Here is a 21,430-nt window from a genome sequence, read left to right as displayed (position 1 = left end):
CCCCCCCCCCCCACTGGTTTGCTCTGGACGCGGGGAAGGATTACAGTACCCACTGCAGGTGGCTGAGCAGCAGCTCAGGCCCAGCCTTGAGACACTGTGTGCTAAAATTTGAGCACAGAGGCCCCCTCCTGATATTTGGAGCTGGTGGTAAGTATCCAGCACCCAGACAAGGGGTGCCTACCTATCAGCGATGGCCTGGCCTGCAGAGGCTTATGGTCTGATTCTGTGGGGCCTGGGTCAGACACAGATGCCTCCAACTCTGAGGAATGATTCTTCCAGAAGGAGAGAGAAGGAATGAATGGCAGACCCGACTTAGGGCTGGAGTCAGGGAGAAAGCTGGAGCATAGGAGGGGCAGGGCTGGGATAGAGGAGCCCGGGACAGCAGGGTCAGGGTTGACCTGGTGCTAGCCCGGCCTGCCTTTGCTTCTCGCTGTGACTGTTGGCCTCTGGCTTCCAACAGTGTGAGATTCACCCCCCTCCCAAGCTGAAACGAAATAACAGTGCTGAGGCATCACTGCTGGCACGTGGCAGCTCAGCAGGGGTGGATGTGAGAGAGGGATGGTAGAAGATTAACCCCTGGGATCATCTGGGTGAGGGGTGGGGCAAGAATAGGTCAGTGGCTTCTAGACCAGGCCAGGGCAGGGGGAAGTGAAAGGTCAGAGGTGTCAGCAGTCACAGCGGGCCAACCAGCTGGCTGCAGGATGTCTGGGCTTGGAAGATGTCTCCTGACTTCTCCAGCTTCCTCTAGCCACGTAGTCCTAAGCCTAGCGGTTGTATGGCTACTGCCCCGGTTTGTAGTTCTCTTGCGAGAGTGGTGTCCAGGTCACAGTTCTGAGTGGCTGTCCCTCATTGCTGGGGGGCTTAGAAACCTCCAGTGCCATAGGTACTCAGGCAGTCCCCCCACCCCCTGGGAAGGTGGCATTTGTTCCCTGGTGACACACTTTTTCATCTGTGGGTGGAGGGGAGGGGAACGGGGCTGTGTGGGAGGCAGGGTAGGTGAGTGTGGGGGTGTGAGGGCGGAGGAAATCACTCACTCTGCGCTCTCTCCTCCCCCAACCCCTCCCATGACACTGCTGGGGAAGAACTCTCTCTTTAAGGACAGCGTTGACAGGCTGCGTGAATTCCTGCCCCCTCCAGCTGCAGGCCCTCCTATGGCAGCCGGGCTCTGCCCCTCGTTTCCAGGATATAGAAACTGAATATCATGTATATCACTCTTTTCCTAGCTCCCCAGTCCTTGGCTCATCAGCCAAGTTAAGTTTAAGATCATCCCAAGTTCAAAGACTGTGTGAGTACGCCGGCTTCTCAGACTACAGCAAGGGTGGGCAGGAGCGGAGGATGCTTTCATGTTTCTCCAGGACCCCTTCCACCCAGAGTCCCTGAACATCAGTTGTACACTGAAGCCATTTCCTGTTCCAGGTAGTTCAGGCTGGTCTAAGAGGGCATCTCCACTCTAGGGATGGTGCATAAGATGGAGTCTACAGCATCCCTGGACTCTTAACTCCATGGTTACATTTGGTTCCAGATGAATCCCAGCTCCTTGGCATCAGGTGGTCCTATCGGTGTAGAGAAAAGGTCATCGAAGGGCTTCATTCTTGCGTAGGGACTGGATTAGAAGAGTTTTGAGGGACATTTGGCTAAGTGAAGGTCAGCAGAAAGTAATAAGAGGAGGCCCAAGAGCTGGTCTCTAAAGAAAGGGACATTTCCTGCTGTCTCAGAAGTGACCATGGCTTGGATTGAGTCAACCCTGTTTCCTGACTACCCTTAGGGCGACAGGTCCAAATGCAGTACCTTTCTTGGCCAGCAGATGGCACCTAAGTTCACAAGTCAGGGGTGTGTGGTGGAGCCCCGGCCCTTTCCTGCCAAGGGATGCCCTGGGAATGAGGTTCAGGTTCTTTTTATTCTTGGGCATGACCCAAGGAAGCCAGACTAACACCTCTTCACCATGAAGGGGGCAGATGCAGGCCTTAGTCACAAGGCTGTTGTCTGTTCTGTTCTCCAAAGCTCTGTGTTTTAAAGGCTTGAGCCCTGGACTCCTGGCATTCTACCTCCCCTCGGGAGGACCTCAGGCCATCGGGAATTGCCGTAGTTACTTTTCTTATTGCTGTGGTAAATACCGGATAAGAAGCAATGCCAGGATGGAGGGGTTTATTGTGGCTCGTGGTCTGAGGGCACAGTCCGTCATGAAGTCCTTCATGCACAGTGGCAGGAGTGGGAGGCCGTCACAGTGAACCTGCAGTCAGGAAGCCCGTGGCAGTGAATGCTGCTTTTTAGCTCTGCCTCCTTCTCATTCGACTTGGGACCCCAGCCTGCCACAGGCCTTTCAAGGTGGGTCTTCTTACTTCAGTTAACCCAACGGAGAGGATTCTTTACAGACACACGGAGGTTCATTTCTGTGATAATTCTAAATACCATCACATTGACCGCTAATACTGACCATCACAGGGACCCTTGAAGGGAATTGTTAGCCCCATCCCGTCTCTCTTTGTTTCCTAATCCTGAGGCAAGAATTCTGCACCTCCTGCCCCCACCCAGTCTTTGGCCTCATGTATGAGTCCCTTGGACGGCCATGAACCCATCCTTATGTCTTCTTCACCTGGGGAGGTACCCTCTGGGGCCTCCCACCAGTTCTAACAGCCTTTTGGCTGGCTCTACACCGTTTCCTTCCTTCTTCTTTTTTCCTTGCTTCTAGAAACAGCTGGAATATGCGAAAAGGGAACTATTTTGAACCTGATGTGGAATGGTTTTACCTTATTCCAGACCCCATGACAGGAGATAGACTGATCTAGGCAATAAATGCCCGGTCGCACCAGGGTCCAAGGGGTTTTCAAGAGAGTGGTTCCATTTAAGCAGAGAGATCTTCTGAAACCTGTGGTATCTGACCAAGGTTCTTCGTAGACTGGTGGGGCTAGAGATGTTGCAGATGGGAGGAGGGGCTCATGGATGGATGACGCAGGCTCAGCAAAGGTGTAGTCATAGGAGAGGCATCAGGCAGGATGTGACTGAGCTTTGTTGACTAAAGTGTAGTGTTTAGGAGCAGAGGCCGTGCTTTGAAGGGCCTCTGAGCGAGGGAAGGACTTGGAAGGGGTTCTGGGCAAAGGAAGGAGGAAGGGAGTGACATGTAGATAGTGGAGCAGGGAAGCCATTGAGAAACTGAGCCTGATTGGCTCAGTAGTGCAGAGATGTGGTTCTCTTTTACAAGTGGGTTTGGGGATAGTGGAACTTAGGAAGTGATAATGATTATTGGCCATCTTTGATCACACACACATACACACACACACACACACACACACACACACACACACGTGCCTGCCCAAAAACACAGGTGAGTCAGGATGTATCACATTTCAGCAAATGGTCCAAGCATGTAAACACAGTATGGACATCCATTATCCTAGCACTGAGAGGCTGAGAACTGTAAACTGAGACTGCTCCGACCTGAATAATCACATAGAAACTATATTAATTATAACACTGTTTGGCCTATTAGCTCAGGTTTCTTATTAATTAACTCTTACATCTTAAATTAACCCATTTCTATTAATCTGTATATTGCCATGAGGCTGTTGCCTACCAGTAAGGTTCCAGTGTGTCTTCTTCCTTATGCAACTACATGGCATCTCTCTGACTCCACCTACTCTCTCTCTCTCTATCTCTGTTCAGATTTCCTGCCCGACTTTACTCTGCTAAGCCATTGGCCCAAACAGCTTTATCAACCAATAAAAACAACACATATACAGCAGGACATCCCACATCAGAGGACCATGAGTTTGAGGCCAGTCTGGGCTGTATAAGGAAACTTTGTTGAAATACAGAAAAGCAAAACAGAGCAATCCAAAGAGAAATGATGGAGGTTTATTGTCATGGAATATAGAATATTACCTCTGGAACGGTGTGAGAGGCTAAAGAGAATGAGGTCACTGGCTAGAGTCTAATGTGGGAATGTTGTTCAGGGGAAGCCCTTGTGTGGCTTCTGTCCTCCAGAACACGTTTATGTCAGTCCTTTGCATTTGAACTCCACTGTCAGGAGAGTAGGAATATAGAGGCTGCTGAACTCCACTGTCAGGAGTGTAGGAATATAGAGGCTGCTGAACTCCACTGTCAGGAGTGTAGGAATATAGAGGCTGCTGAACTCCACTGTCAGGAGTGTAGGAATATAGAGGCTGCTGAACTCCACTGTCAGGAGTGTAGGAATATAGAGGCTGCTGAACTCCACTGTCAGGAGTATAGGAATATAGAAGCGGCTGAACTCCACTGTCAGGAGTGTAGGAATATAGAAGTGGCTGAACTCCACTGTCAGGAGTGTAGGACTATAGAGGCTGCTGAACTCCACTGTCAGGAGTGTAGGAATATAGAGGCTGCTGAACTCCACTGTTAGGAGTGTAGGAATATAGAGGCTGCTGAACTCCACTGTCAGGAGTGTAGGAATATAGAGGCTGCTGAACTCCACTGTCAGGAGTGTAGGACTATAGAGGCTGCTGAACTCCACTGTCAGGAGTGTAGGAATATAGAGGCTGCTGAACTCCACTGTTAGGAGTGTAGGAATATAGAGGCTGCTGAACTCCACTGTTAGGAGTGTAGGAATATAGAGGCTGCTGAACTCCACTGTCAGGAGTGTAGGACTATAGAGGCTGCTGAACTCCACTGTCAGGAGTGTAGGAATATAGAGGCTGCTGAACTCCACTGTCAGGAGTGTAGGAATATAGAGGCTGCTGAACTCCACTGTTAGGAGTGTAGGAATATAGAGGCTGCTGAACTCCACTGTTAGGAGTGTAGGAATATAGAGGCTGCTGAACTCCACTGTTAGGAGTGTAGGAATATAGAAACAGCTTTTTGTGTGTGTGGCTTCCCATCGCTGCCAGCATTGAGTGCATCATGTTTTCATGAGTGCTATAGGTTGCAGGTGTTTAGTGTTCTTGGTGGAATACATGCCTGGAGTTTCTATGGAGACTCAGAAGAGATCTTGGGGTGTCAATGAGGATGAGGTAGATACGCCCACAGGAACATGTGGAGGATGGTTTGTTTGTCTTGTTTTTCTCGGGTCGGATCGAAAGTTCAGAAGAAGAGAGAAGAAGCCTGTGCCCTAAAGATGTCAGTTGATTATTCAACCTGGGGGTAGTGGTCAGAGAGACAACATGGTGGGGTGCAATACCAGCCAGAACAAAGACAGGAAGGAAGGGCAGGTAGGGGAGGGGATAGCCCGGGTAGGGACACACAGGACTGCAGCTGGCTCAGGGCGACCTTGGTGGGAAGTAGGACAAAATGTCCTCTGCAGGACGCCCTTCCTTCAGGCTCTTAGCTCTCTGCCAGGGCTGGGGACATTTTCATTCCTGTGTTACTCTGGGTTAGTCAGAGAAACTGAACAGAGATCAATATATGTATTTTTATATGCATGTATAATGTGCATGTATGTAAATAAATAGAGAGATACATTGGCTTTTTAAAAATTGGATTATGTGATTATAGAGGTTAGCAAGTCCAGAGCTGGCAGAGCGGCCAGTGCTGTAGTTTAGGTTCAAATGTGAAGGCCATCTGCTGGCAGACTTCCCTCTCGCCTCAGGGATATCATCTAATTGCACGAGGCCCACTCACATATGAAGGGCAACCTGTTTTCCTAATAAATTGGATGGGAAGGTCTGCAATCCCAGAACTGTGGAGGTGGAGACAGGAGGATTGAGAATTGGAGGCCAGCCTGGTCTACATAGTGAGACAAGGGCCAGCTTCTGGATTTCCAGTGTAGCTCAGTGGGGAAAGTCCTTGCCTAGCTTTCGCAAGGCCCTGGCTTTGACCTCAGCACCGGACAAAAGAACCAAAGAGAAAATTCCATCTAGAGTAGCATTCGCTCTGGTGTCTGGCACAGTGGGCAGGCCAGGATGGTGCCCAGATAAACCTCCCCAGTTCTCCACATGGCCCTCGAGGCGAGCCGTGTGCTTGGACCCCTGGTCCTCTCACACGACACCTGATGTTTGTATTGAACTGACGGGCAGGAGCCAAACTCCCCGTTGGTTTATTAGCTTTGTGGTGTTGGGCGTCCTAGTTCCCATTTCTTTTCTTGTAGACTCTGCTAAGGGTGGCCTTGCTGTGGGTGAGCACGGGTAGACTGAACACAGGTGCCCACCCATCTGCTCCCTGTCCTCCTGTTATGAACATGTGTTTACTGAGCCCTTCCTGTGCAGGTATGGTGTTAGCCCTGGGAGTCCTTGCTCGTCTCCCTGTTCCTGGTGGGTGCTCTTACTCTGGCAGGGGCCCGATGAGGTCAGCTTGCCTGTTCTCAGGTCTCAGCTAGCCTCACTGGCCCACAGTCATCTATAGATCCTTTGACCTGCTTTTCCTGGCCTGAATGCTACCCTTGTTTGTCCTGGCACCTGGTTTGTCTCCCCAGAGTGTCTCTAAGAAGGCCACCAAGGGAGTGTTCTGGGAACGGAACAGAAGGATCAGTGTGGGGCGGGAGGAGAGTACCCCTCCTGCAGGCTTGTCCTCGTCCTGCCTTCCCGGCAGATCTTGATAAAAAATACATTTATATTAAAAACACAATGAAGAATAAAAAACATTTTCCCCCAACAATGCCGAACATCAAAAGGAGATTTTTATCAATTATGAGAGGGAGAGATTTTGGCCACAAAATGGTAATTTAATGAGTAGGAGACGGATGGCGGGAAGCATTAACGTCAGCCACAATGGATGGCTTGCCATTAGTTACTGGAGGAGAGGCGAGCAGTGGCTACACAGCCTGGTTGGTCCTCTTTTGATATCCCCAACTCCTGCCCAGTCCTCCTCAGTCTGCTCCTTCCTCTCTGCCTGCTGAGTCTCCTCTCTAGTCTCCTTCTGATTGGTGCAACTTTTTTTTTTTTAAACAGGGTCTCACTATGTAGCCCTGGCTGTTTTGGGTCTCATTATTTGGCCAGGCTGACCTCGAACTCACAGAGATGCACCTCTGAGTGCTGTGATTAAAGGCGTGCCCCACTATGCCCAGTCTATTGTAACTTGTTGAATAATATCAACCTGGGCTCGTGTGGCCCTCGTGGCTGTCCAGAGAGCCCCACAGCGAGAAGAGCAGGCATTGCTGAACCTCTCAGTCTTGTAGCCTGTCCTGCCTGGGCCACCCTGGGCTCCTGTCCTTTTATTTTTATTTTTTACTTTTAGATTTATTTGTTTTACGTGGAAGAATCTTTTGCCTACATGCATGCCTGGGACCCATGGTGGTCAGAGGTGGGTGTCAGATCCCCTGGGATGGCATTACGGATGGTTGAGAGCCATCGTGTAGGTGATGGGGACTGAACCTAGGTCCTCCGTGAGTGTCATGAGTCTTCCTCTGCTGACCCATCTCCCACATCTGCCCTGTGTTATTCTGTTCTCCTCTCCCCAAGTGCTCCCTGGATTTGTTCCCATTCTTTGAACCTCCATGTCTAGCCTCCACCATGACCACCTGCCTGCTAGGTTAGCTGTGATTTCAGGAGGGGTCCTGAGCTTCCTGTGGTTTCCTCGGATACCCTGGTCAGGATCAGTGACTTTTTTTTTTTGAGACAGGGTTTCTCTGTAACTCACAGCGATCTGCCTGCCTCTGCCTCCCGAGCGCTAGGATTAAAGGCGTGCACCACTACTGCCCGGCTCAGGGACCCTTTTTGACACCTATAGCTGGTCACTTTCCAGTACTGGCTCTCTCATGGTGCCCAACAGTAGGTATCGATAAATGTTGTTCAATGGAATTCTGGAATTGGGTTGTTTCTGTTTTCTTGAAACCGTCACTAACCTCCTCGGGCAGGTTAGGTGGACTGTCTTGTAGAACTGAAGCATATGACATAGACCCAAATCCTGTGCCATGCCTTACAGTCTGGTCAGCTCTGCACTGGCATCTTGGGATCTCATCAGGGCACTGCCCAGGGCTTGCATCCAGAAGTGCTTAGCAGTGGTGTGTTAGGTGAATGGAGAGTCTATTCGGCTTGGACTTGGAGTCTTGCTTGAGTTCCAGATGCTCTGTGCCATCCTGGGTCTGATCTTTCTAGCCGTGGTTCCCTTGTCTGTAGGTGGGGTGTTCGAAGAACCTGTGTATTAGTAGGGCTGGGGTAAGGATTGGAAGATACAGGCAGTTTGGATGGAAATGCTTCATTTCAGGACCTGGGGTGGGGCAGTGGTATTTTAGGTAAGACCTCAAAAGCACAGACAAGAGCAAAAACTAGATCACCAGGATCTTGTCAACTGAAGAAACTTCTACACAGAAAACAGTCAACCGATTGAAGTGAACCCGCAGAGTGGGAGACAGTATCTGCAGGCTGGCTACTCAATGAAGGCATAAAATCCACAGTAAAAACCCCATACCCAACCTCAATAGAAAAAGAAAAAGACTTATTAAGAAATATATGTGATATATGTTCCCTCAGTCCCAGCACGTGGGAGGCAGAAGCAGGAGAATTTCTATGGGTTCCAGGCCAGCCTGGTTTACATAATGAGTTCTAGGCCTACGAGAGCCACATGATGAGACCCTGTCTCAAAAGCAACAAGAACAAGTAACAGCAAGAAATATGCAGGTGATCTCAAAAGAAGACACAGCACACGTGGCTAATAAGTATTTGAGCAAAGCAGTCACCATTGCTAATCAGTGGTAGTGTATGCCCAGCAGAAGGAGGAAACCAGAGTATTCCTGTAAGTTGGCATCCAGCCTGAGACACATAGTGAGTTCAAGTGTAGCCTGGGATACACAGCAAAACCCCCGCCTCAGCCTTCAACCTCTTCACAACCCATCTCCTGAAAATGAGACACCTCACCCCAGTTAAAATGACACTAGCGAGAAAGATAAAGACATAGAGAACTGGGAATTTCCCACACTTTCTTCCCCGTCTGAGATAGGATCTTGCTGTGTGGCCCTTGCTTACCTGGAACTTGCTATGTAGACTAGATTGCCCCGTTTTTCCAGGTTCTGGGGTTATTGGTGTGTTTCAGTATTCCCTGCCTCTCCTGCACGTTCTGATCTACTGTGGAAAACAGTGTGGAGGTTCCTCAAGATGCTAAGATGAGACTACCATACGATTCAGTGGTCCCATTGCTGGGTTCATTTCTAAAGAAGTCAGCATGCAAAGAGACATCTGTATCATCAGGCAGTATTTGTGAGAGCCAAGATTTGGTACCCATCGAAGTGCCCAAAAGAAAACGTGGTGCATATACGCGAGAGAAGATTATCCAGCAACAAAAAAGAATGAAATTTTGTTACTTGCAGTGACATGCCATTGTGAGATCATTGTGTTAAGTGAAATGAGCCAAGCACTGAAGGGCAAATGCTGGCAGGTTTTCTTTCATATATGGAAGCCGAAGAAGTTCACCACCCGAAAGTAGCCAGTAGAATAGTCACCAGGGGTGGACAAGGGTATGAGGAGGTAGGGCTGTGGAGAGGCTGGCCGAGGGTATGGAGCCGCAGTCTGATAGGAGGAAAAACAGTAGTGTTCTCCAGGTGGGTGACTACAGCTCACAGTAGTATGCTGTGTATTTCAGATGTTCTCAGTTTACGGAAATGAGGACCGGTCCAGGTGATGGACATGCTGATTGCTCTGATTTGATCATCACCTGTTGTATGTGCGTATCGAGATGTCATCTCTGTACACTCATAAGTATGCACAATTAGTACATGTCAATTAAAAAAACCAGACACGCCATCCGCAGCACAGGGCCTGCTGTAGGGTAAATGCCAGGAACTGTCAGCTGTGCTTCCGATGTATCGAGCCCTCAAAGCATATGCAGGAAGCTTCTGGTTCCCGGGTCTTCCTGGGCTTTGACAAACAGCTGTTTTCTTTCACACTGTCTGTGGATAAATAGGTAGATTAGGCAGAAGCAACCCATAAGAACCCAGACTGACGGGTCGTGCGGATTTAGAAGCCTTCTTGTTCAACCCCGATATCTAAGCGAGGAAACTTGCATGGTGTGGGACATCTGGGTGGCGGAATGGGGAGTCGAACCCGTGTCTCCCTGCTCTTATCTGGTGTTCTTCCTCCTGGACTGTCATGGTCCAGAGTGGAAATTTAGTGCCTCAGAGAGAGGCTGGTCCTGAGGAATCACTGGATCCCAGGACCCAAGGAGCCTTCACTCCTCCCTTGAGACCCTGTGGTCTCCTGTGGACTTGGAAGAAAATATATTTTCATAATCCATCCCTCCAGGCCACAGAATCCCTGGTGTGTAGGGGCAGGCGTCTGCTCTATGTTGGATAATCCCAAGTTTCCCACCCCTCCTCTGACTGCAGTTCCAGGTCTGAGAAGAGACATCTCTGTTGTTTTTGCCAGGCTTTCAGTAACTGGCTGTCCAGGTGGGTGTCTTGAAAAGACAAAGTCATTCTCCCCCAGTTCCAGAAGCTGGGCCTGAACCACACACACACCCCTGCAGGATTTGGGGAGGGTCTGCCCTTTCTCATCCAGCTCCTGCCAGCTGCTGCCAATCTCTGGAGTTGGTTTGTAGTTGCACAGCCCGAACCTCAGACTCCTTTGTCACCTGCCCTTTTTATAAGGCCATTCCTCACTAGATTGAGGGTCCACCTTGTTCCAGTATGACCTCATTTGACTTAGCTAATTGCAACTCAAGGATTTTAACGTACGTGCCTAAGTTCTAGGGGAACATGAACTTGAGGAGGGGCAGGTGTGGACTTTGGTGGAGTTGGGTTTTTTCGTCCAGACTGTAGGCTCCCTAATAATGGCATGGAGACTTATTATTGATTATGAAAGACTGACTGATAGCTCAGGCTTGTTTCTAACTATCTCCTAGAATTTAAATTAACCCGTCTCTATTAATCTACGTTCTGCCCCGAGGCTTGTTTACCTCATCTCTGTACTGTTTATCCCGCTTTCCTGCTTCCTTTGTGTCTTCCCGTCTCCACCCTTCTTCCTAGCATCCTCTGTGCCTGAAAATCCTGCCTGGCTATTGGCCGTTCACCCTTTTATTAAGCCAATCAGAGTGACACATATTCACAGTGCACAAAAAGATTATTCCACAACACTTCGGTGTAGTCTTCCTGAGTCTTAGTGTCTCTGCTCTCAACCTCTCCCTGCACGTCGTACTCACTACAGTTAGTTTTCTCCAGGACCAGACGGCCCTGGTCATTTCCACTCTCTTTACAGCTTTGCCCCTAGGAGAGAATGAGCCCTCCCTATTTTGTTTTGTAACATTACAGATCAAGACCACGTGGCCTCTGCCAGGTGCTATACAGTATTCAGTAGTTGTCTTCTCAGTATTAGTTCATTTCCGTTGCTATGACGAAACAACTGACAAAGCAACTTCACGATAGATTTATTTGGCTCACAGTTCATGGGCACAGGCAACCATGGGAAGGAAGTCACGGCAGCAGGTGTGTGAGGCCGCTGCTCACAGTTCACGGCAGCAGGCGTGTGAGGCCGCTGCTCACAATTCACGGCAGCAAGTGTGCGAGGCCGCTGCTCACAGTTCATGGGCACAGGCAGCCATGGGAAGGAAGTCACGGCAGCAGGTGTGTGAGGCCGCTGCTCACAGTTCACGGCAGCAGGTGTGCGAGGCCGCTGCTCACAGTTCATGGGCACAGGCAGCCATGGGAAGGGAATCACGGCAGCAGGCGTGCAAGGCCGCTGCTCACAGTTCATGGGCACAGGCAGCCATGGGAAGGGAATCACGGCAGCAGGCGTGCGAGGCCGCTGCTCACAGTTCACGGCAGCAGGCGTGTGAGGCCGCTGCTCACAGTTCACGGCAGCAGGCGTGTGAGGCCGCTGCTCACAGTTCATGGGCACAGGCAGCCATGGGAAGGGAATCACGGCAGCAGGCGTGTGAGGCCGCTGCTCACAGTTCATGGGCACAGGCAGCCATGGGAAGGGAATCACGGCAGCAGGCGTGCGAGGCCGCTGCTCACAGTTCACGGCAGCAGGCCTGCGAGGCCGCTGCTCACACTGCATTTGTAGCTAAGCCACAGAATGAGATTGTGTTTGTGCTCAGCTCGTTTCTCCTTTTTATTCTACTCAAGACCTCCTCATCCCTTGTGATTGTGATTCATCAGTTAGGATGAATTGTCTTACCTCAGTTAACTCAATCTAGAAATCCCTCAGATATGCCCAGAGTCTAGATCCTGTCAAGGTGACATCCTCACGTTCATACTTCCTAGTTGAAGAGTCAGAGACCCTGAGACATTAGTCAGGGGCTATATAGTAAAGTATATATAAGTAAACTCGGAGGAGAGATAGATAGATAGATGATAGATAGATAGATAGATAGATAGATAGGTAGATAAATAGCGTGTGTATGTGTGAGTGTGTGTTCTCGAACAGGAACATGTGCATGCAAAGCCTGGCATGGATCTAATGATGCTTTAGGCAGAGTCCACAGTGAAGAACTAATAGAAGGTACCAGTGCAATGTCATAGGGGGTGGGTCTGTGGAGTGGGTCAGGATTAATGGTACTTCCTCCTACCAGCCCTTAGATCTCAGAGTGTGAGTGTTACCAGCTGGGCAGGGGTAGAGGACAGATGTTGTGGCTATTGCTCTGGAGAAGCTGGCAGCTGTCCTTGGGCCTCCCAGAGCTGGCAGAGGGCCTGCAGCATCCTCATCACCTCCCAGAACAGAGCCTGTGAATTCCCTCGCCTTGATAGCAAGAAGGGGAGTGGTTCTGCAGGCTGCTGGGGGCTAGGCCAGAGCAGGGGTTGTCTCCTTGTCTCCTCTTGAACTAGAAGTGGTTTCATTGTTGGTGATGGTTCAAGAAGAGACGGCTAGAGGTGGGGCTTAGGCTCTGCCAGTCTGCCATAGAGCATAGCATGCTAGCACTCACTACGTGGTGGGTGTTCTCAGTTTGGGCTCTCCCAGAAGTGGACTCCAGGATAAGCCTTCCAGAGAATTCTTTTTGGAGAACTCAGGGGTTGCCACGTGGCAAGTGGTCGTGTGGCTGCGGGAAGAGGAGGCAACTGATACCCCTATGCTCTTAAACCAGCTGCCATTGTAGGCAGGGAGGACTTAGTCTTGTGGAGTAACTGGGAGGTGGGGTTGCACACCCAGGGCAAAGGGAGCACAGTTTTTAATGCTCCAGCCTTTTAACCTCCTTACATATGGCTGCCCCTAGGGCTGTCAGTTCCCAAGACTGTAGTCAAGATGCTCACATGGAAGGGGCAACTGGGAAGAGGCAAGATCCAGGGAGCAGGTAGGGCCATTTTCTTCATTCTTACGTGAGGGGAAACTCGTTTTTGCTGACAGCCAAGCATGAGCCAACTTTCTCTGGCCTGTGCTTTACACGGATGTTCCTGTCCTGGCCGGGGACTGCTTTCCTGTGATTCCTAAGAGAAGGTGGGCAGGCAGAGGAGGGGCTGCTGCCACTACTGCTGCTGCTGCTAATGGTCCTGCAGCTGCTGCTCCTGCTGCTGTTGCTCCTGCTGTTGCTGCTCCTACTGCTGTTGCTCCTGCTGCTGCTGCTGCTGTTGCTGCTGCTGCTGCTCCTGCTGCTGTTGCTGCTGCTGCTGCTCCTGCTGCTGTTGCTCTTGCTGCTGCTGCTGCTCCTGCTGCTGCTGCTGCTCCTGCTGCTCCTGCTGCTGTTGCTCCTGCTGCTCCTGCTGCTGCTGCTCCTGCTGCTGTTGCTCCTGCTGTTGCTGCTGCTGTTGCTGTTGCTGCTCCTGCTGCTCCTGCTGCTGCTGCTCCTGCTGCTGCTGCTGCTGCTGCTGTTGCTCCTGCTGCTGCTGCTCCTGCTGCTCCTGCTGCTGTTGCTCCTGCTGCTGTTGCTACTACTATTTACTGTTTATTTGCTAAGTGCCTCCTCTGTCTGACATGGACACTGGTGTTTTCAAGAACGTGGTCTCATTTAGTCCCAGAGCAGCTTGGTAAGGTGTGTTTGGGGTCCCTGGCCCAGTGTTCCTAGATGTGGAAGGTGAGCCTTAGAGACATTGGATGAATGAGGGTCACACAGCAGTGAATGAGCTAGGGACTGGGCAGAGGAGCTTGGTCAATGTGGCAAGACTCCAGAGACACACCCACTTTAGTTAGTCCACCCCTAAGAGGAGGTGGGCGTGGTTCAAGGCCACTGGGTCTGGTGAAACTGGTGACACTCACTCAGGAGAAAGTGAGGTTGTTCTCCTTGCTCTGGTCTCCCCTGGGTCTGCCATCTTGCCTTCCATGCCAGGCTGCCCTTGACCTGTTACCTGAAGAGTAATTAGCTGTTGGCTAAGTGGAGGCCTCAGGAAGTGCAAGGACAGATGGTCAGGCACTGGCATGCGCCTCTGGAGAAGCCTCTGTTCTGTGTGCAAGCTGTGGTTGGAGGGAGGGGTGCTCTCTTCCAGGAAGAGCCCCCCATCATTGTTTCTCCTCACCTGCTTTCCACCTGATGTTGCCCTTGGGCAGTAGAGGGAGGTGCGCTCTGCATGTCTAGCTGATTTATGTTCACCACTGAAACAATAATGTTTAATCTGGAAAGGGCTAATCAATTTTTTATGCTGATTATGAGTCAGCCAGGTGGGCCTGCTGCTTCATTTATGGCGCTTCAGGAACAAATCCATTTCCTAACTTGGGCCTGTGTGGCAATATGTGCTCCGGAGGTCCTGCTGTAAGGAGTGCCCCTTCTTGGGGCCTGTACCCCATGGGAAGAGAATAAGTGTGTGCTTGTGTGTGTGTGTGTGCCTGTGCATGTGAATGCATGTACATGTATGTGCATACATATGCATTCACATATATGTGCGTCCATGTATTTGTGCATGTATGTTTGTGTGAATGTATGCTCCATATGCATGTATGTGTAGGTGTGTCTGTCTAAATGTGCATGTATGCACCTATATTGCACATTCACATATGTGTCTATGTGTCTGCATGTGTGAATGTGTATATATGCCTGTGTGTACACAATACAAATATCTGTATGTATATATGTGTGTATGTATATATGTGTGTTATATCTGCATGTTTATGTGTGTGTGTGTGTGTGTGTGTGTGTGTGTGTGCATGTTTACATTTCTAACCAGGTAAATAACCTGATGCCTAGTGGCGGTCCTATTTCATGGATGTTTGTTTGAGTGCATGTATACACTCATGTGTATACACATCTCATCAGGGATGTAGCCTGACTCCAGATGGAGAATCAGACTTGGGTATGCATGTTTGTTTGTACAGGTACATGTAGTATGAGTCAACTTATGTGCCAGTGTGCATTCATCTTTAACCGGGGTGTAGACTGAATCTAGATAGAGATTCAGGCTTGGGTATATATGTTAGTTGACCGTGTGTACCTATATGTTGCTGTGTGTATGTTGACTGCTATGGACCTTGAACATAGTTTGGAAATTTCAAGTTAGAAGGAAAGGGTTACAACTTCATGGGATTGGAAAGGTCAGCGAATCTTTTCTCACTCCTTCATCCCTCCCAGATTTCTCCTATTTATTCTCTCTGCCCACCAGCCCCACCCATCCTTTCTCCTGCCTTGCTATTGGCTGTTCAGCTCTTCATTAGACCAATTAGGTGTTTTAGACAGGCAAAGTAACATGGCTTCACAGAGTTAAACAAATGCACCATAAAAGAATGCAGTACATCTTTGCATCATTAAAACAAATAATCCACAACATAAACAATTATAACATATCTTAAAATAATATACCACAACACAGGACATGACATAGAGAGAAGGAGCAAGAAGGCTTTTGGGTACCTCTACACAGGTGAAGTGTCCTGAGCTGGCTGCCAATTTAGGCAGTACAGGTGTGTCATGCTGGAGTGTTGAATATTTCTTTACGATGTGTGAAGATGTGTCATTGTTATTGGTTTAATAAAGAACTGAATGGCCAATAGATAGGCAAGAAGAGGTTAGGTGGGACTTGTGGGCAGAGAAAGAAGAAGATAAGATAAATCTAGGTGCTGGAGAGATGCCAGAGGACAACATGTAGAGGAAACAGGTGCAAGATGGAAGAGAGGTAAAAAGCCACAAGGCAAAATGTAATTAATACAAATGGGTTAATTTAAGTTATAAGAGCTAGTGGGACAAACATAAGCTATAGGCTGAGCTTTCATAATTAATAAGTCTCCATGTTGTTTTTTTGCGAGCTGATGGTCCAAAGAAAAATCTCTTTGTACTGAAAGAGTAGAAGCAGGGAGGACAGTGTCTCTAAGTCTGCACAGCTCAAGTGTCCAAGGCTGGGGCATTGGGGTTTGTCGTCTCTAATGCGTTGCCTGCTTGTGCACTCCCGGACCCTCACCTGACCATCGTGCTTATTGTGTGGTCCTGTGTTATGTAGTTGAACAAGCTTCCGTGAGGGAGCTCATAGTTTTTGGTTATGGGAATCCCAACAATAAAACTCCAGTGACACTTGCTTAAGTGTCCCAAGGAGAAGTACATAGTGTTCTGGATAATAAGTGCAGGAGGTGAAGCTGGCCTGCCAGAGCAAGTGGTTTGGACATTGTGAGCCAAGGGTAGTTAAGGGACAGAAGGACATGATGCACACCTGGAAATTGTATATGCCTCAGGGCATAAGCACTCTGGTCAGGAACAAGACTGAGGGTGATTGCAGGCAGTGGCTGGGAGAAGTGAGCTGTGTGTGTTCAGGAGATCTGAGACCGGCAGCCATCCGTGGGCCCTGTGAGAAGCACAGCATGGTCTAATGTATGGTAGCTGGTCTGTGGAACTATCTGGAAGACCAGTCAAGTGTCTTCATGGTCATCCAGGCAAGAAGTGTTGTTGCTTGGACCAAGGTTGGGGAGCTGGAGAGGATGCGTTGGCATACTTGAGGACTGAATTAAATGTGTGTGGGGGTCGGGGTGGGCATTGCAGGAGAGGAAGGTGCCAGCATCCACCCTCATTTCCCCTCATCCCTTCTTATTATTTATTTTTTTGGTTTTTCGGGGTTTCTCTGTGGTTTTGGAGCCTTCCTGGAACTAGCTCTTGTAGACCAGGCTGGTCTCGAACTCACAGAGATCCGCCTGCCTCTGCCTCCCAAGTGCTGGGATTAAAGGCATGCGCCACCACCGCCCGGCTCCCCTCATCCCTTCTTAAATCACATTTTTATGTGTGTGTGTGTGTGTGTGTGTGTGTGTGTGTATACATATGTGGAGGTCAGAGGACAGCTTATGGGAATTGGTTTTCTCCTCTCCACATGTGGGACCTGGGGATTGAAATGACGTCACCAGGCCCTGGAGCAAGCACCTTTACCTACTGAGCCGTTGTGACACTGGGTCCTGGCTGCTCTCCTCACTTCAGGCTTGCTGACTCCTTCTGACTTGCTGAGTCTCTTATCCCATGTAAGAGCACATTTACAGCTTTTGGGTTGGGAACACAGGCTATTTTTATGCATACCCCAGGCCAGGAAAGTCCATATTTTGTCTTTCACAGTTCGTATTCTCTTTGTCACAGTGACTCAACACTGCCTGGGATGAGGGGAGCTTTGCAGATGGGCATGTCATTGGCAGCTTGGCAGGGAGGTCACTGACCCTCTAACTATTCATGTGTGTATGCATGTATGCTTTTCTGTGTTTGTGGTGCATGTGTGTGTATAAATGTGTGCTTGTGTGTGGAGGCCAAAGGTCAACATTAGGTGTGTCTTCATCTATAGCTTTCCACATTTTTTCTTTCATTTAAAATGAAATATGAACATAACTCTTTATTAGCATGCTCAAGATTGAACAACATTATTTCACTCCCTTCGTGTGATAGAGAATACACTTGACCCATGTTGAGGGAGAAAGGGATAAGGGCTCCCAAAGTGGGTGTCAAACAGCTCCACAAGGAATCCCCATTCAACAAAGGACAGGATGCTCCTGATAGCATCGTCTCTTGCTCTAAGTTTCAGCCCTGGTATCCTTTGTTCCAACATGAATTAACTATTCTGTCCTTGTCACTCTTCGATCCAGGCAGTCAAACTCAGGCCGCCTCTGAGTCTGTAGACCATCCCTTTGAATGGTTACTGCCTTGATACCCTCAGTAGGGAGTGGGCTGAGAATATAAGGTTACACATATCAAAAGCATACAAACATTAATAAATGGCGCTTGGACATAGGCCTAACATTATCAGACATCCTCTTCAAATGACAGTGTGCGGGAGGGGCTGCCCCCCAAAGAAAGCTCTTCAGTCATGGTAGCATATATGGAGATCTCATACACAAAGGCGTGAGGGACCAGTGTTACTGTCACCTTGTCCTGCACAGAGGGATGAGTTCGCAGGTGATAGCAGACACTATCCTTGGCTTAGGTGTTTCCTGGTTCTTCCCACCGTTAAACTGTGACAGTCTGCCTCTCTTCTGCATTAGGTATCTGTTGTAGTAGGGGCAGCGGGCTACTTCCCCAGCACCTGGCCGCCCGCATGGCTAGCTTATAACCCCGAAATAATTACATGGAAACTGTATTCTTTTAAACACTGCCTGGCCCATTAGTTCCAGCCTCTTATTGGCTAGCTCTTACATATTAATCTAACCCATTTCTAATATCCCTGTAACACCACGAGGTGTCTTACCAGGGAAGATCTTAACCTACATCTGTCTGGAGTGGGAGAATCATGGCGACTCCTGACTCAGCTTCTTTCTCCCAGCATTCTGTTCTGTTTTCTCCACCCACCTAAGGGTTGGCCTATCAAATGGGCCTAGACAGTTTCTTTATTAATTAACCAATGAAAGCAACAGATTAGAAAGAAATCACTCCCACATCAGGTATCATTTCACTTAGATTAAGTGAAATAGATTAAAAAATGGTATGAGAAGATGGGGAGATGGGACAGAACAACCCTGTAAGACATATAAAAAATACAAAAAAACAGATGTAGTACAATACTTATAATAGAAACTGGCTGAAAACACTACATGCTAACAGACGGTATGATACACAAGTATGGTGGGAACAGACAGGAAAGGGCAGAGGCCACAGGCCTACACCAGGAGCCTTTCAATAGGCTGCTGGATGGACTGGACTTGCTGCTCTAGCTGAGAGCCTTCTCTGATGGTAACAGAACAGACAATGGCAGGTCTGGAGACCCCGTCCTAGGGCCTGCTAGGAGGTCACAAACACACGGGGGACATTCTTGTCTTCACACAGTGGTGGGAGGTGCAGAATGATCTCCGAGGGCTCAGCATCTGCTGCCATCACAATGAACTCAGAGGTGCCTCTGTTGACGGTTTTGGTGACTTCATTGGTTCCTCTCCGAAGCTGCTGGTAGTTACACGATTGCTGACCAAGGTCCAGAAGCTTCTTGGTGAGGTGGGCCTCTGTGAGGCGATCGGCCTGTGGATTCACATCAGCCTCATGCTGCGGTGCCCCCGGCCTCTCCGTGATTCGAGAACAGCCCACCTCAGACAGACCAAAACGCTGCACAGAAAGAGGAGCAGAAATCATTTTGTCATTTTTTTTTCTTTTTGAGACAGGATTTTTCTGTGTAGCCCTGGCTGGCCTGGAATTCGCTCTGTTAGATCAGGCTGGCCTTGAACTCATAGATCTGCCTGCCTCTGCCTCCTCAGTGCTGGAATCAAAGGCACGTGCCACCATGTCTAGCTCCCGCCTTCTCTTTATGAGACAGGGCCTTTCTCTCACAACACTTGGCTGTTTTGGTTAGGGTGACTGGCTATCCAGCTACCTCTACACCTGCATGTCCAGGATTATAGGCACATGTGTTGGGCCCAGCTTTTTTTTTTTTTTTTTTTTTTTTTGTAGATGTCGGGGATCCAAACTCAGGTCCTTTTGTTCATTCAGAAAACATTCTATACACTGGGCCGTCTTGCCAGCTCCATAGCTGTAGCGCACTCTTTTCCCTGTGGTCTCAGTAGCTCTGCAGCAGCTGAGTTTTTCTTCCTTTTAAATCCCTGCACTCCGTTGTCTTCCTCACATGGAAAGTAAGCGAGCCCAGAAAACTTGCTCCTTGCGTGCTCCGAATTCCTTGTCCTGGGCTCTGAGGCAAGGGAATGTAGCTTCACCCTGCCGCCACTTCCCAAAGCCCAGGGAGTCTGTCCAGACAGCAAATGAAAAAAAAAACAAAAAAACAAAACAAAAGGAGCCAGGTGCACGCCTTTAGTCCCAGCACTCGGGAGGCAGAGGCAGGCGGATCTCTGTGAGTTCGAGACCAGCCTGGTCTACAAGAGCTAGATGAAGGACAGGCTCCAAAACCACAGAGAAACCTTGTCTCGAAAAACAAAACAAAACAAAAAAACAAAACAAAACAAAAAAAAAAACAGACAGCAAATGAAGTGTCCGTACATAAAGGACACCATGCTTCATACTCTCCCGGCTTCTCTTGTTTTGAGTCTAAGGACAGCTGAAGGTGGTTGAGAAGGCCTGTGGGGTTTGTAAAGCTGAGTCTGCTAGGGTTCAGAATTCACGAGCTGCACAGAACACTTCAAGTGATCATGAACTGTGGAAGACGACCCCTTCTCTGTGGGGAGGGAGCCCAGGTTGGTCTGGGTTCTGTATTGGGAGCTGCTTGCTGTCAGATCCTTGGGTCTCTTGCTGTTGCTCAGTTCACAGTTCTCTCTCTGGAAGACTCTTCCTTCTCTCCTGTAACAACTTAGCTGACTCTTCAGTCTTCAGGTCTTATTCTGGTTATTTTCTAGAGAAGTCCTGTACTTATGCTCAGTTCCTTGAGAACCCTTCACAGTGTTTGTAAGGACCAGCCATTGTATTCTTCATTTGTGCTGAGTTGATAAATTCCTAACTGCCCCCATGTCCCTTTATGTCCTGCTGGTGACTTCGGTTGATGGTGGCTCCATTCATTTTGTACTTATTCCCCCTTAAGTCCCCAGTGACAACCACAATGCCCCGTACATGTTAATCATTTAGGATTTTGTTGTTGTTGTCGTGTGTGTAAAAGAATAAAGACTTTTGGTGACTATGTTGTACTCTGTAAAATGGGGTTGGTACTAGCTTCCCTAGCTAACTTTAAGAGGGAGTGGAGGATTAGGTAAGAGCGCTTTGAGGACACCAAGCACTCTTCAGATGTAACGTGTTGCCTGTGGTTGACTCAAATATCCCGTTCTTGAGAAGCTAAGTTATCCTGATGTTCCCTTGGGCATACCTAGCTTCAGAATCGAGGAAGTAGAAAAGCCTTCTGTGTTTCCGTGTGCCAGCTGGCTCTGGAAGGCAGAAAGTTCCAGACTTCTAGTTCTGTGTATTGGACCCACATCTCTGCTTTTTGGTGGGATGCCTGCTGAGGTGCACCGCAGCTTCAAGAGCGGCTCATTGCCTATGCTCTGATCACCCAGGGGACAGCTGTCAGGTTCTACCCTGGCTGGTGGGGGGGGCACGATTTCATAATCTTCTTTATCCGGGATCTCTGGTCCTAGAGACCTCTGTCACTGGCAGAGGCGGATACACACCACCCTCCAAGACTGTGGGAGTTATTAAGATGGGGAAGTTGAAGGATTAGATTTATGACAGGCAATGGTGGATTATGAAGAATAATTTATCAAATGTCAGTGCCTGCAGCCTCCAATTTACAGAAGGTTTGCTTAAGCTGAGGAGATCTGATTGGACGCCCCCCCCCCCCCCCCCCCCCCCGCTAATGAGTGAC

At 49.1% G+C, this 21,430-nt stretch overlaps 1 protein-coding gene and 1 pseudogene across 6 annotated transcripts in view; one reads left to right on the top strand and one right to left on the bottom strand.

The window, feature by feature from the left end:
* Window positions 1-21,430, top strand: part of Adck1 (aarF domain containing kinase 1) — a 103,868-nt gene that overhangs the window by 43,328 nt on the left and 39,110 nt on the right. The window lies entirely within an intron of this gene.
* On the bottom strand, window positions 18,804-19,266 carry LOC121452452 (annotated as a pseudogene).

The sequence above is a fragment of the Microtus oregoni genome, unplaced genomic scaffold, assembly GCF_018167655.1.
Source record: "Microtus oregoni isolate MIOR12 unplaced genomic scaffold, Mior012 000009F_ref0000495, whole genome shotgun sequence".
In the NCBI taxonomy this organism is placed as follows: Eukaryota; Metazoa; Chordata; class Mammalia; order Rodentia; family Cricetidae; genus Microtus; species Microtus oregoni.
Note: the sequence above shows the minus strand (reverse complement) of the source record. Positions and strands in the feature narration are given on the sequence as shown.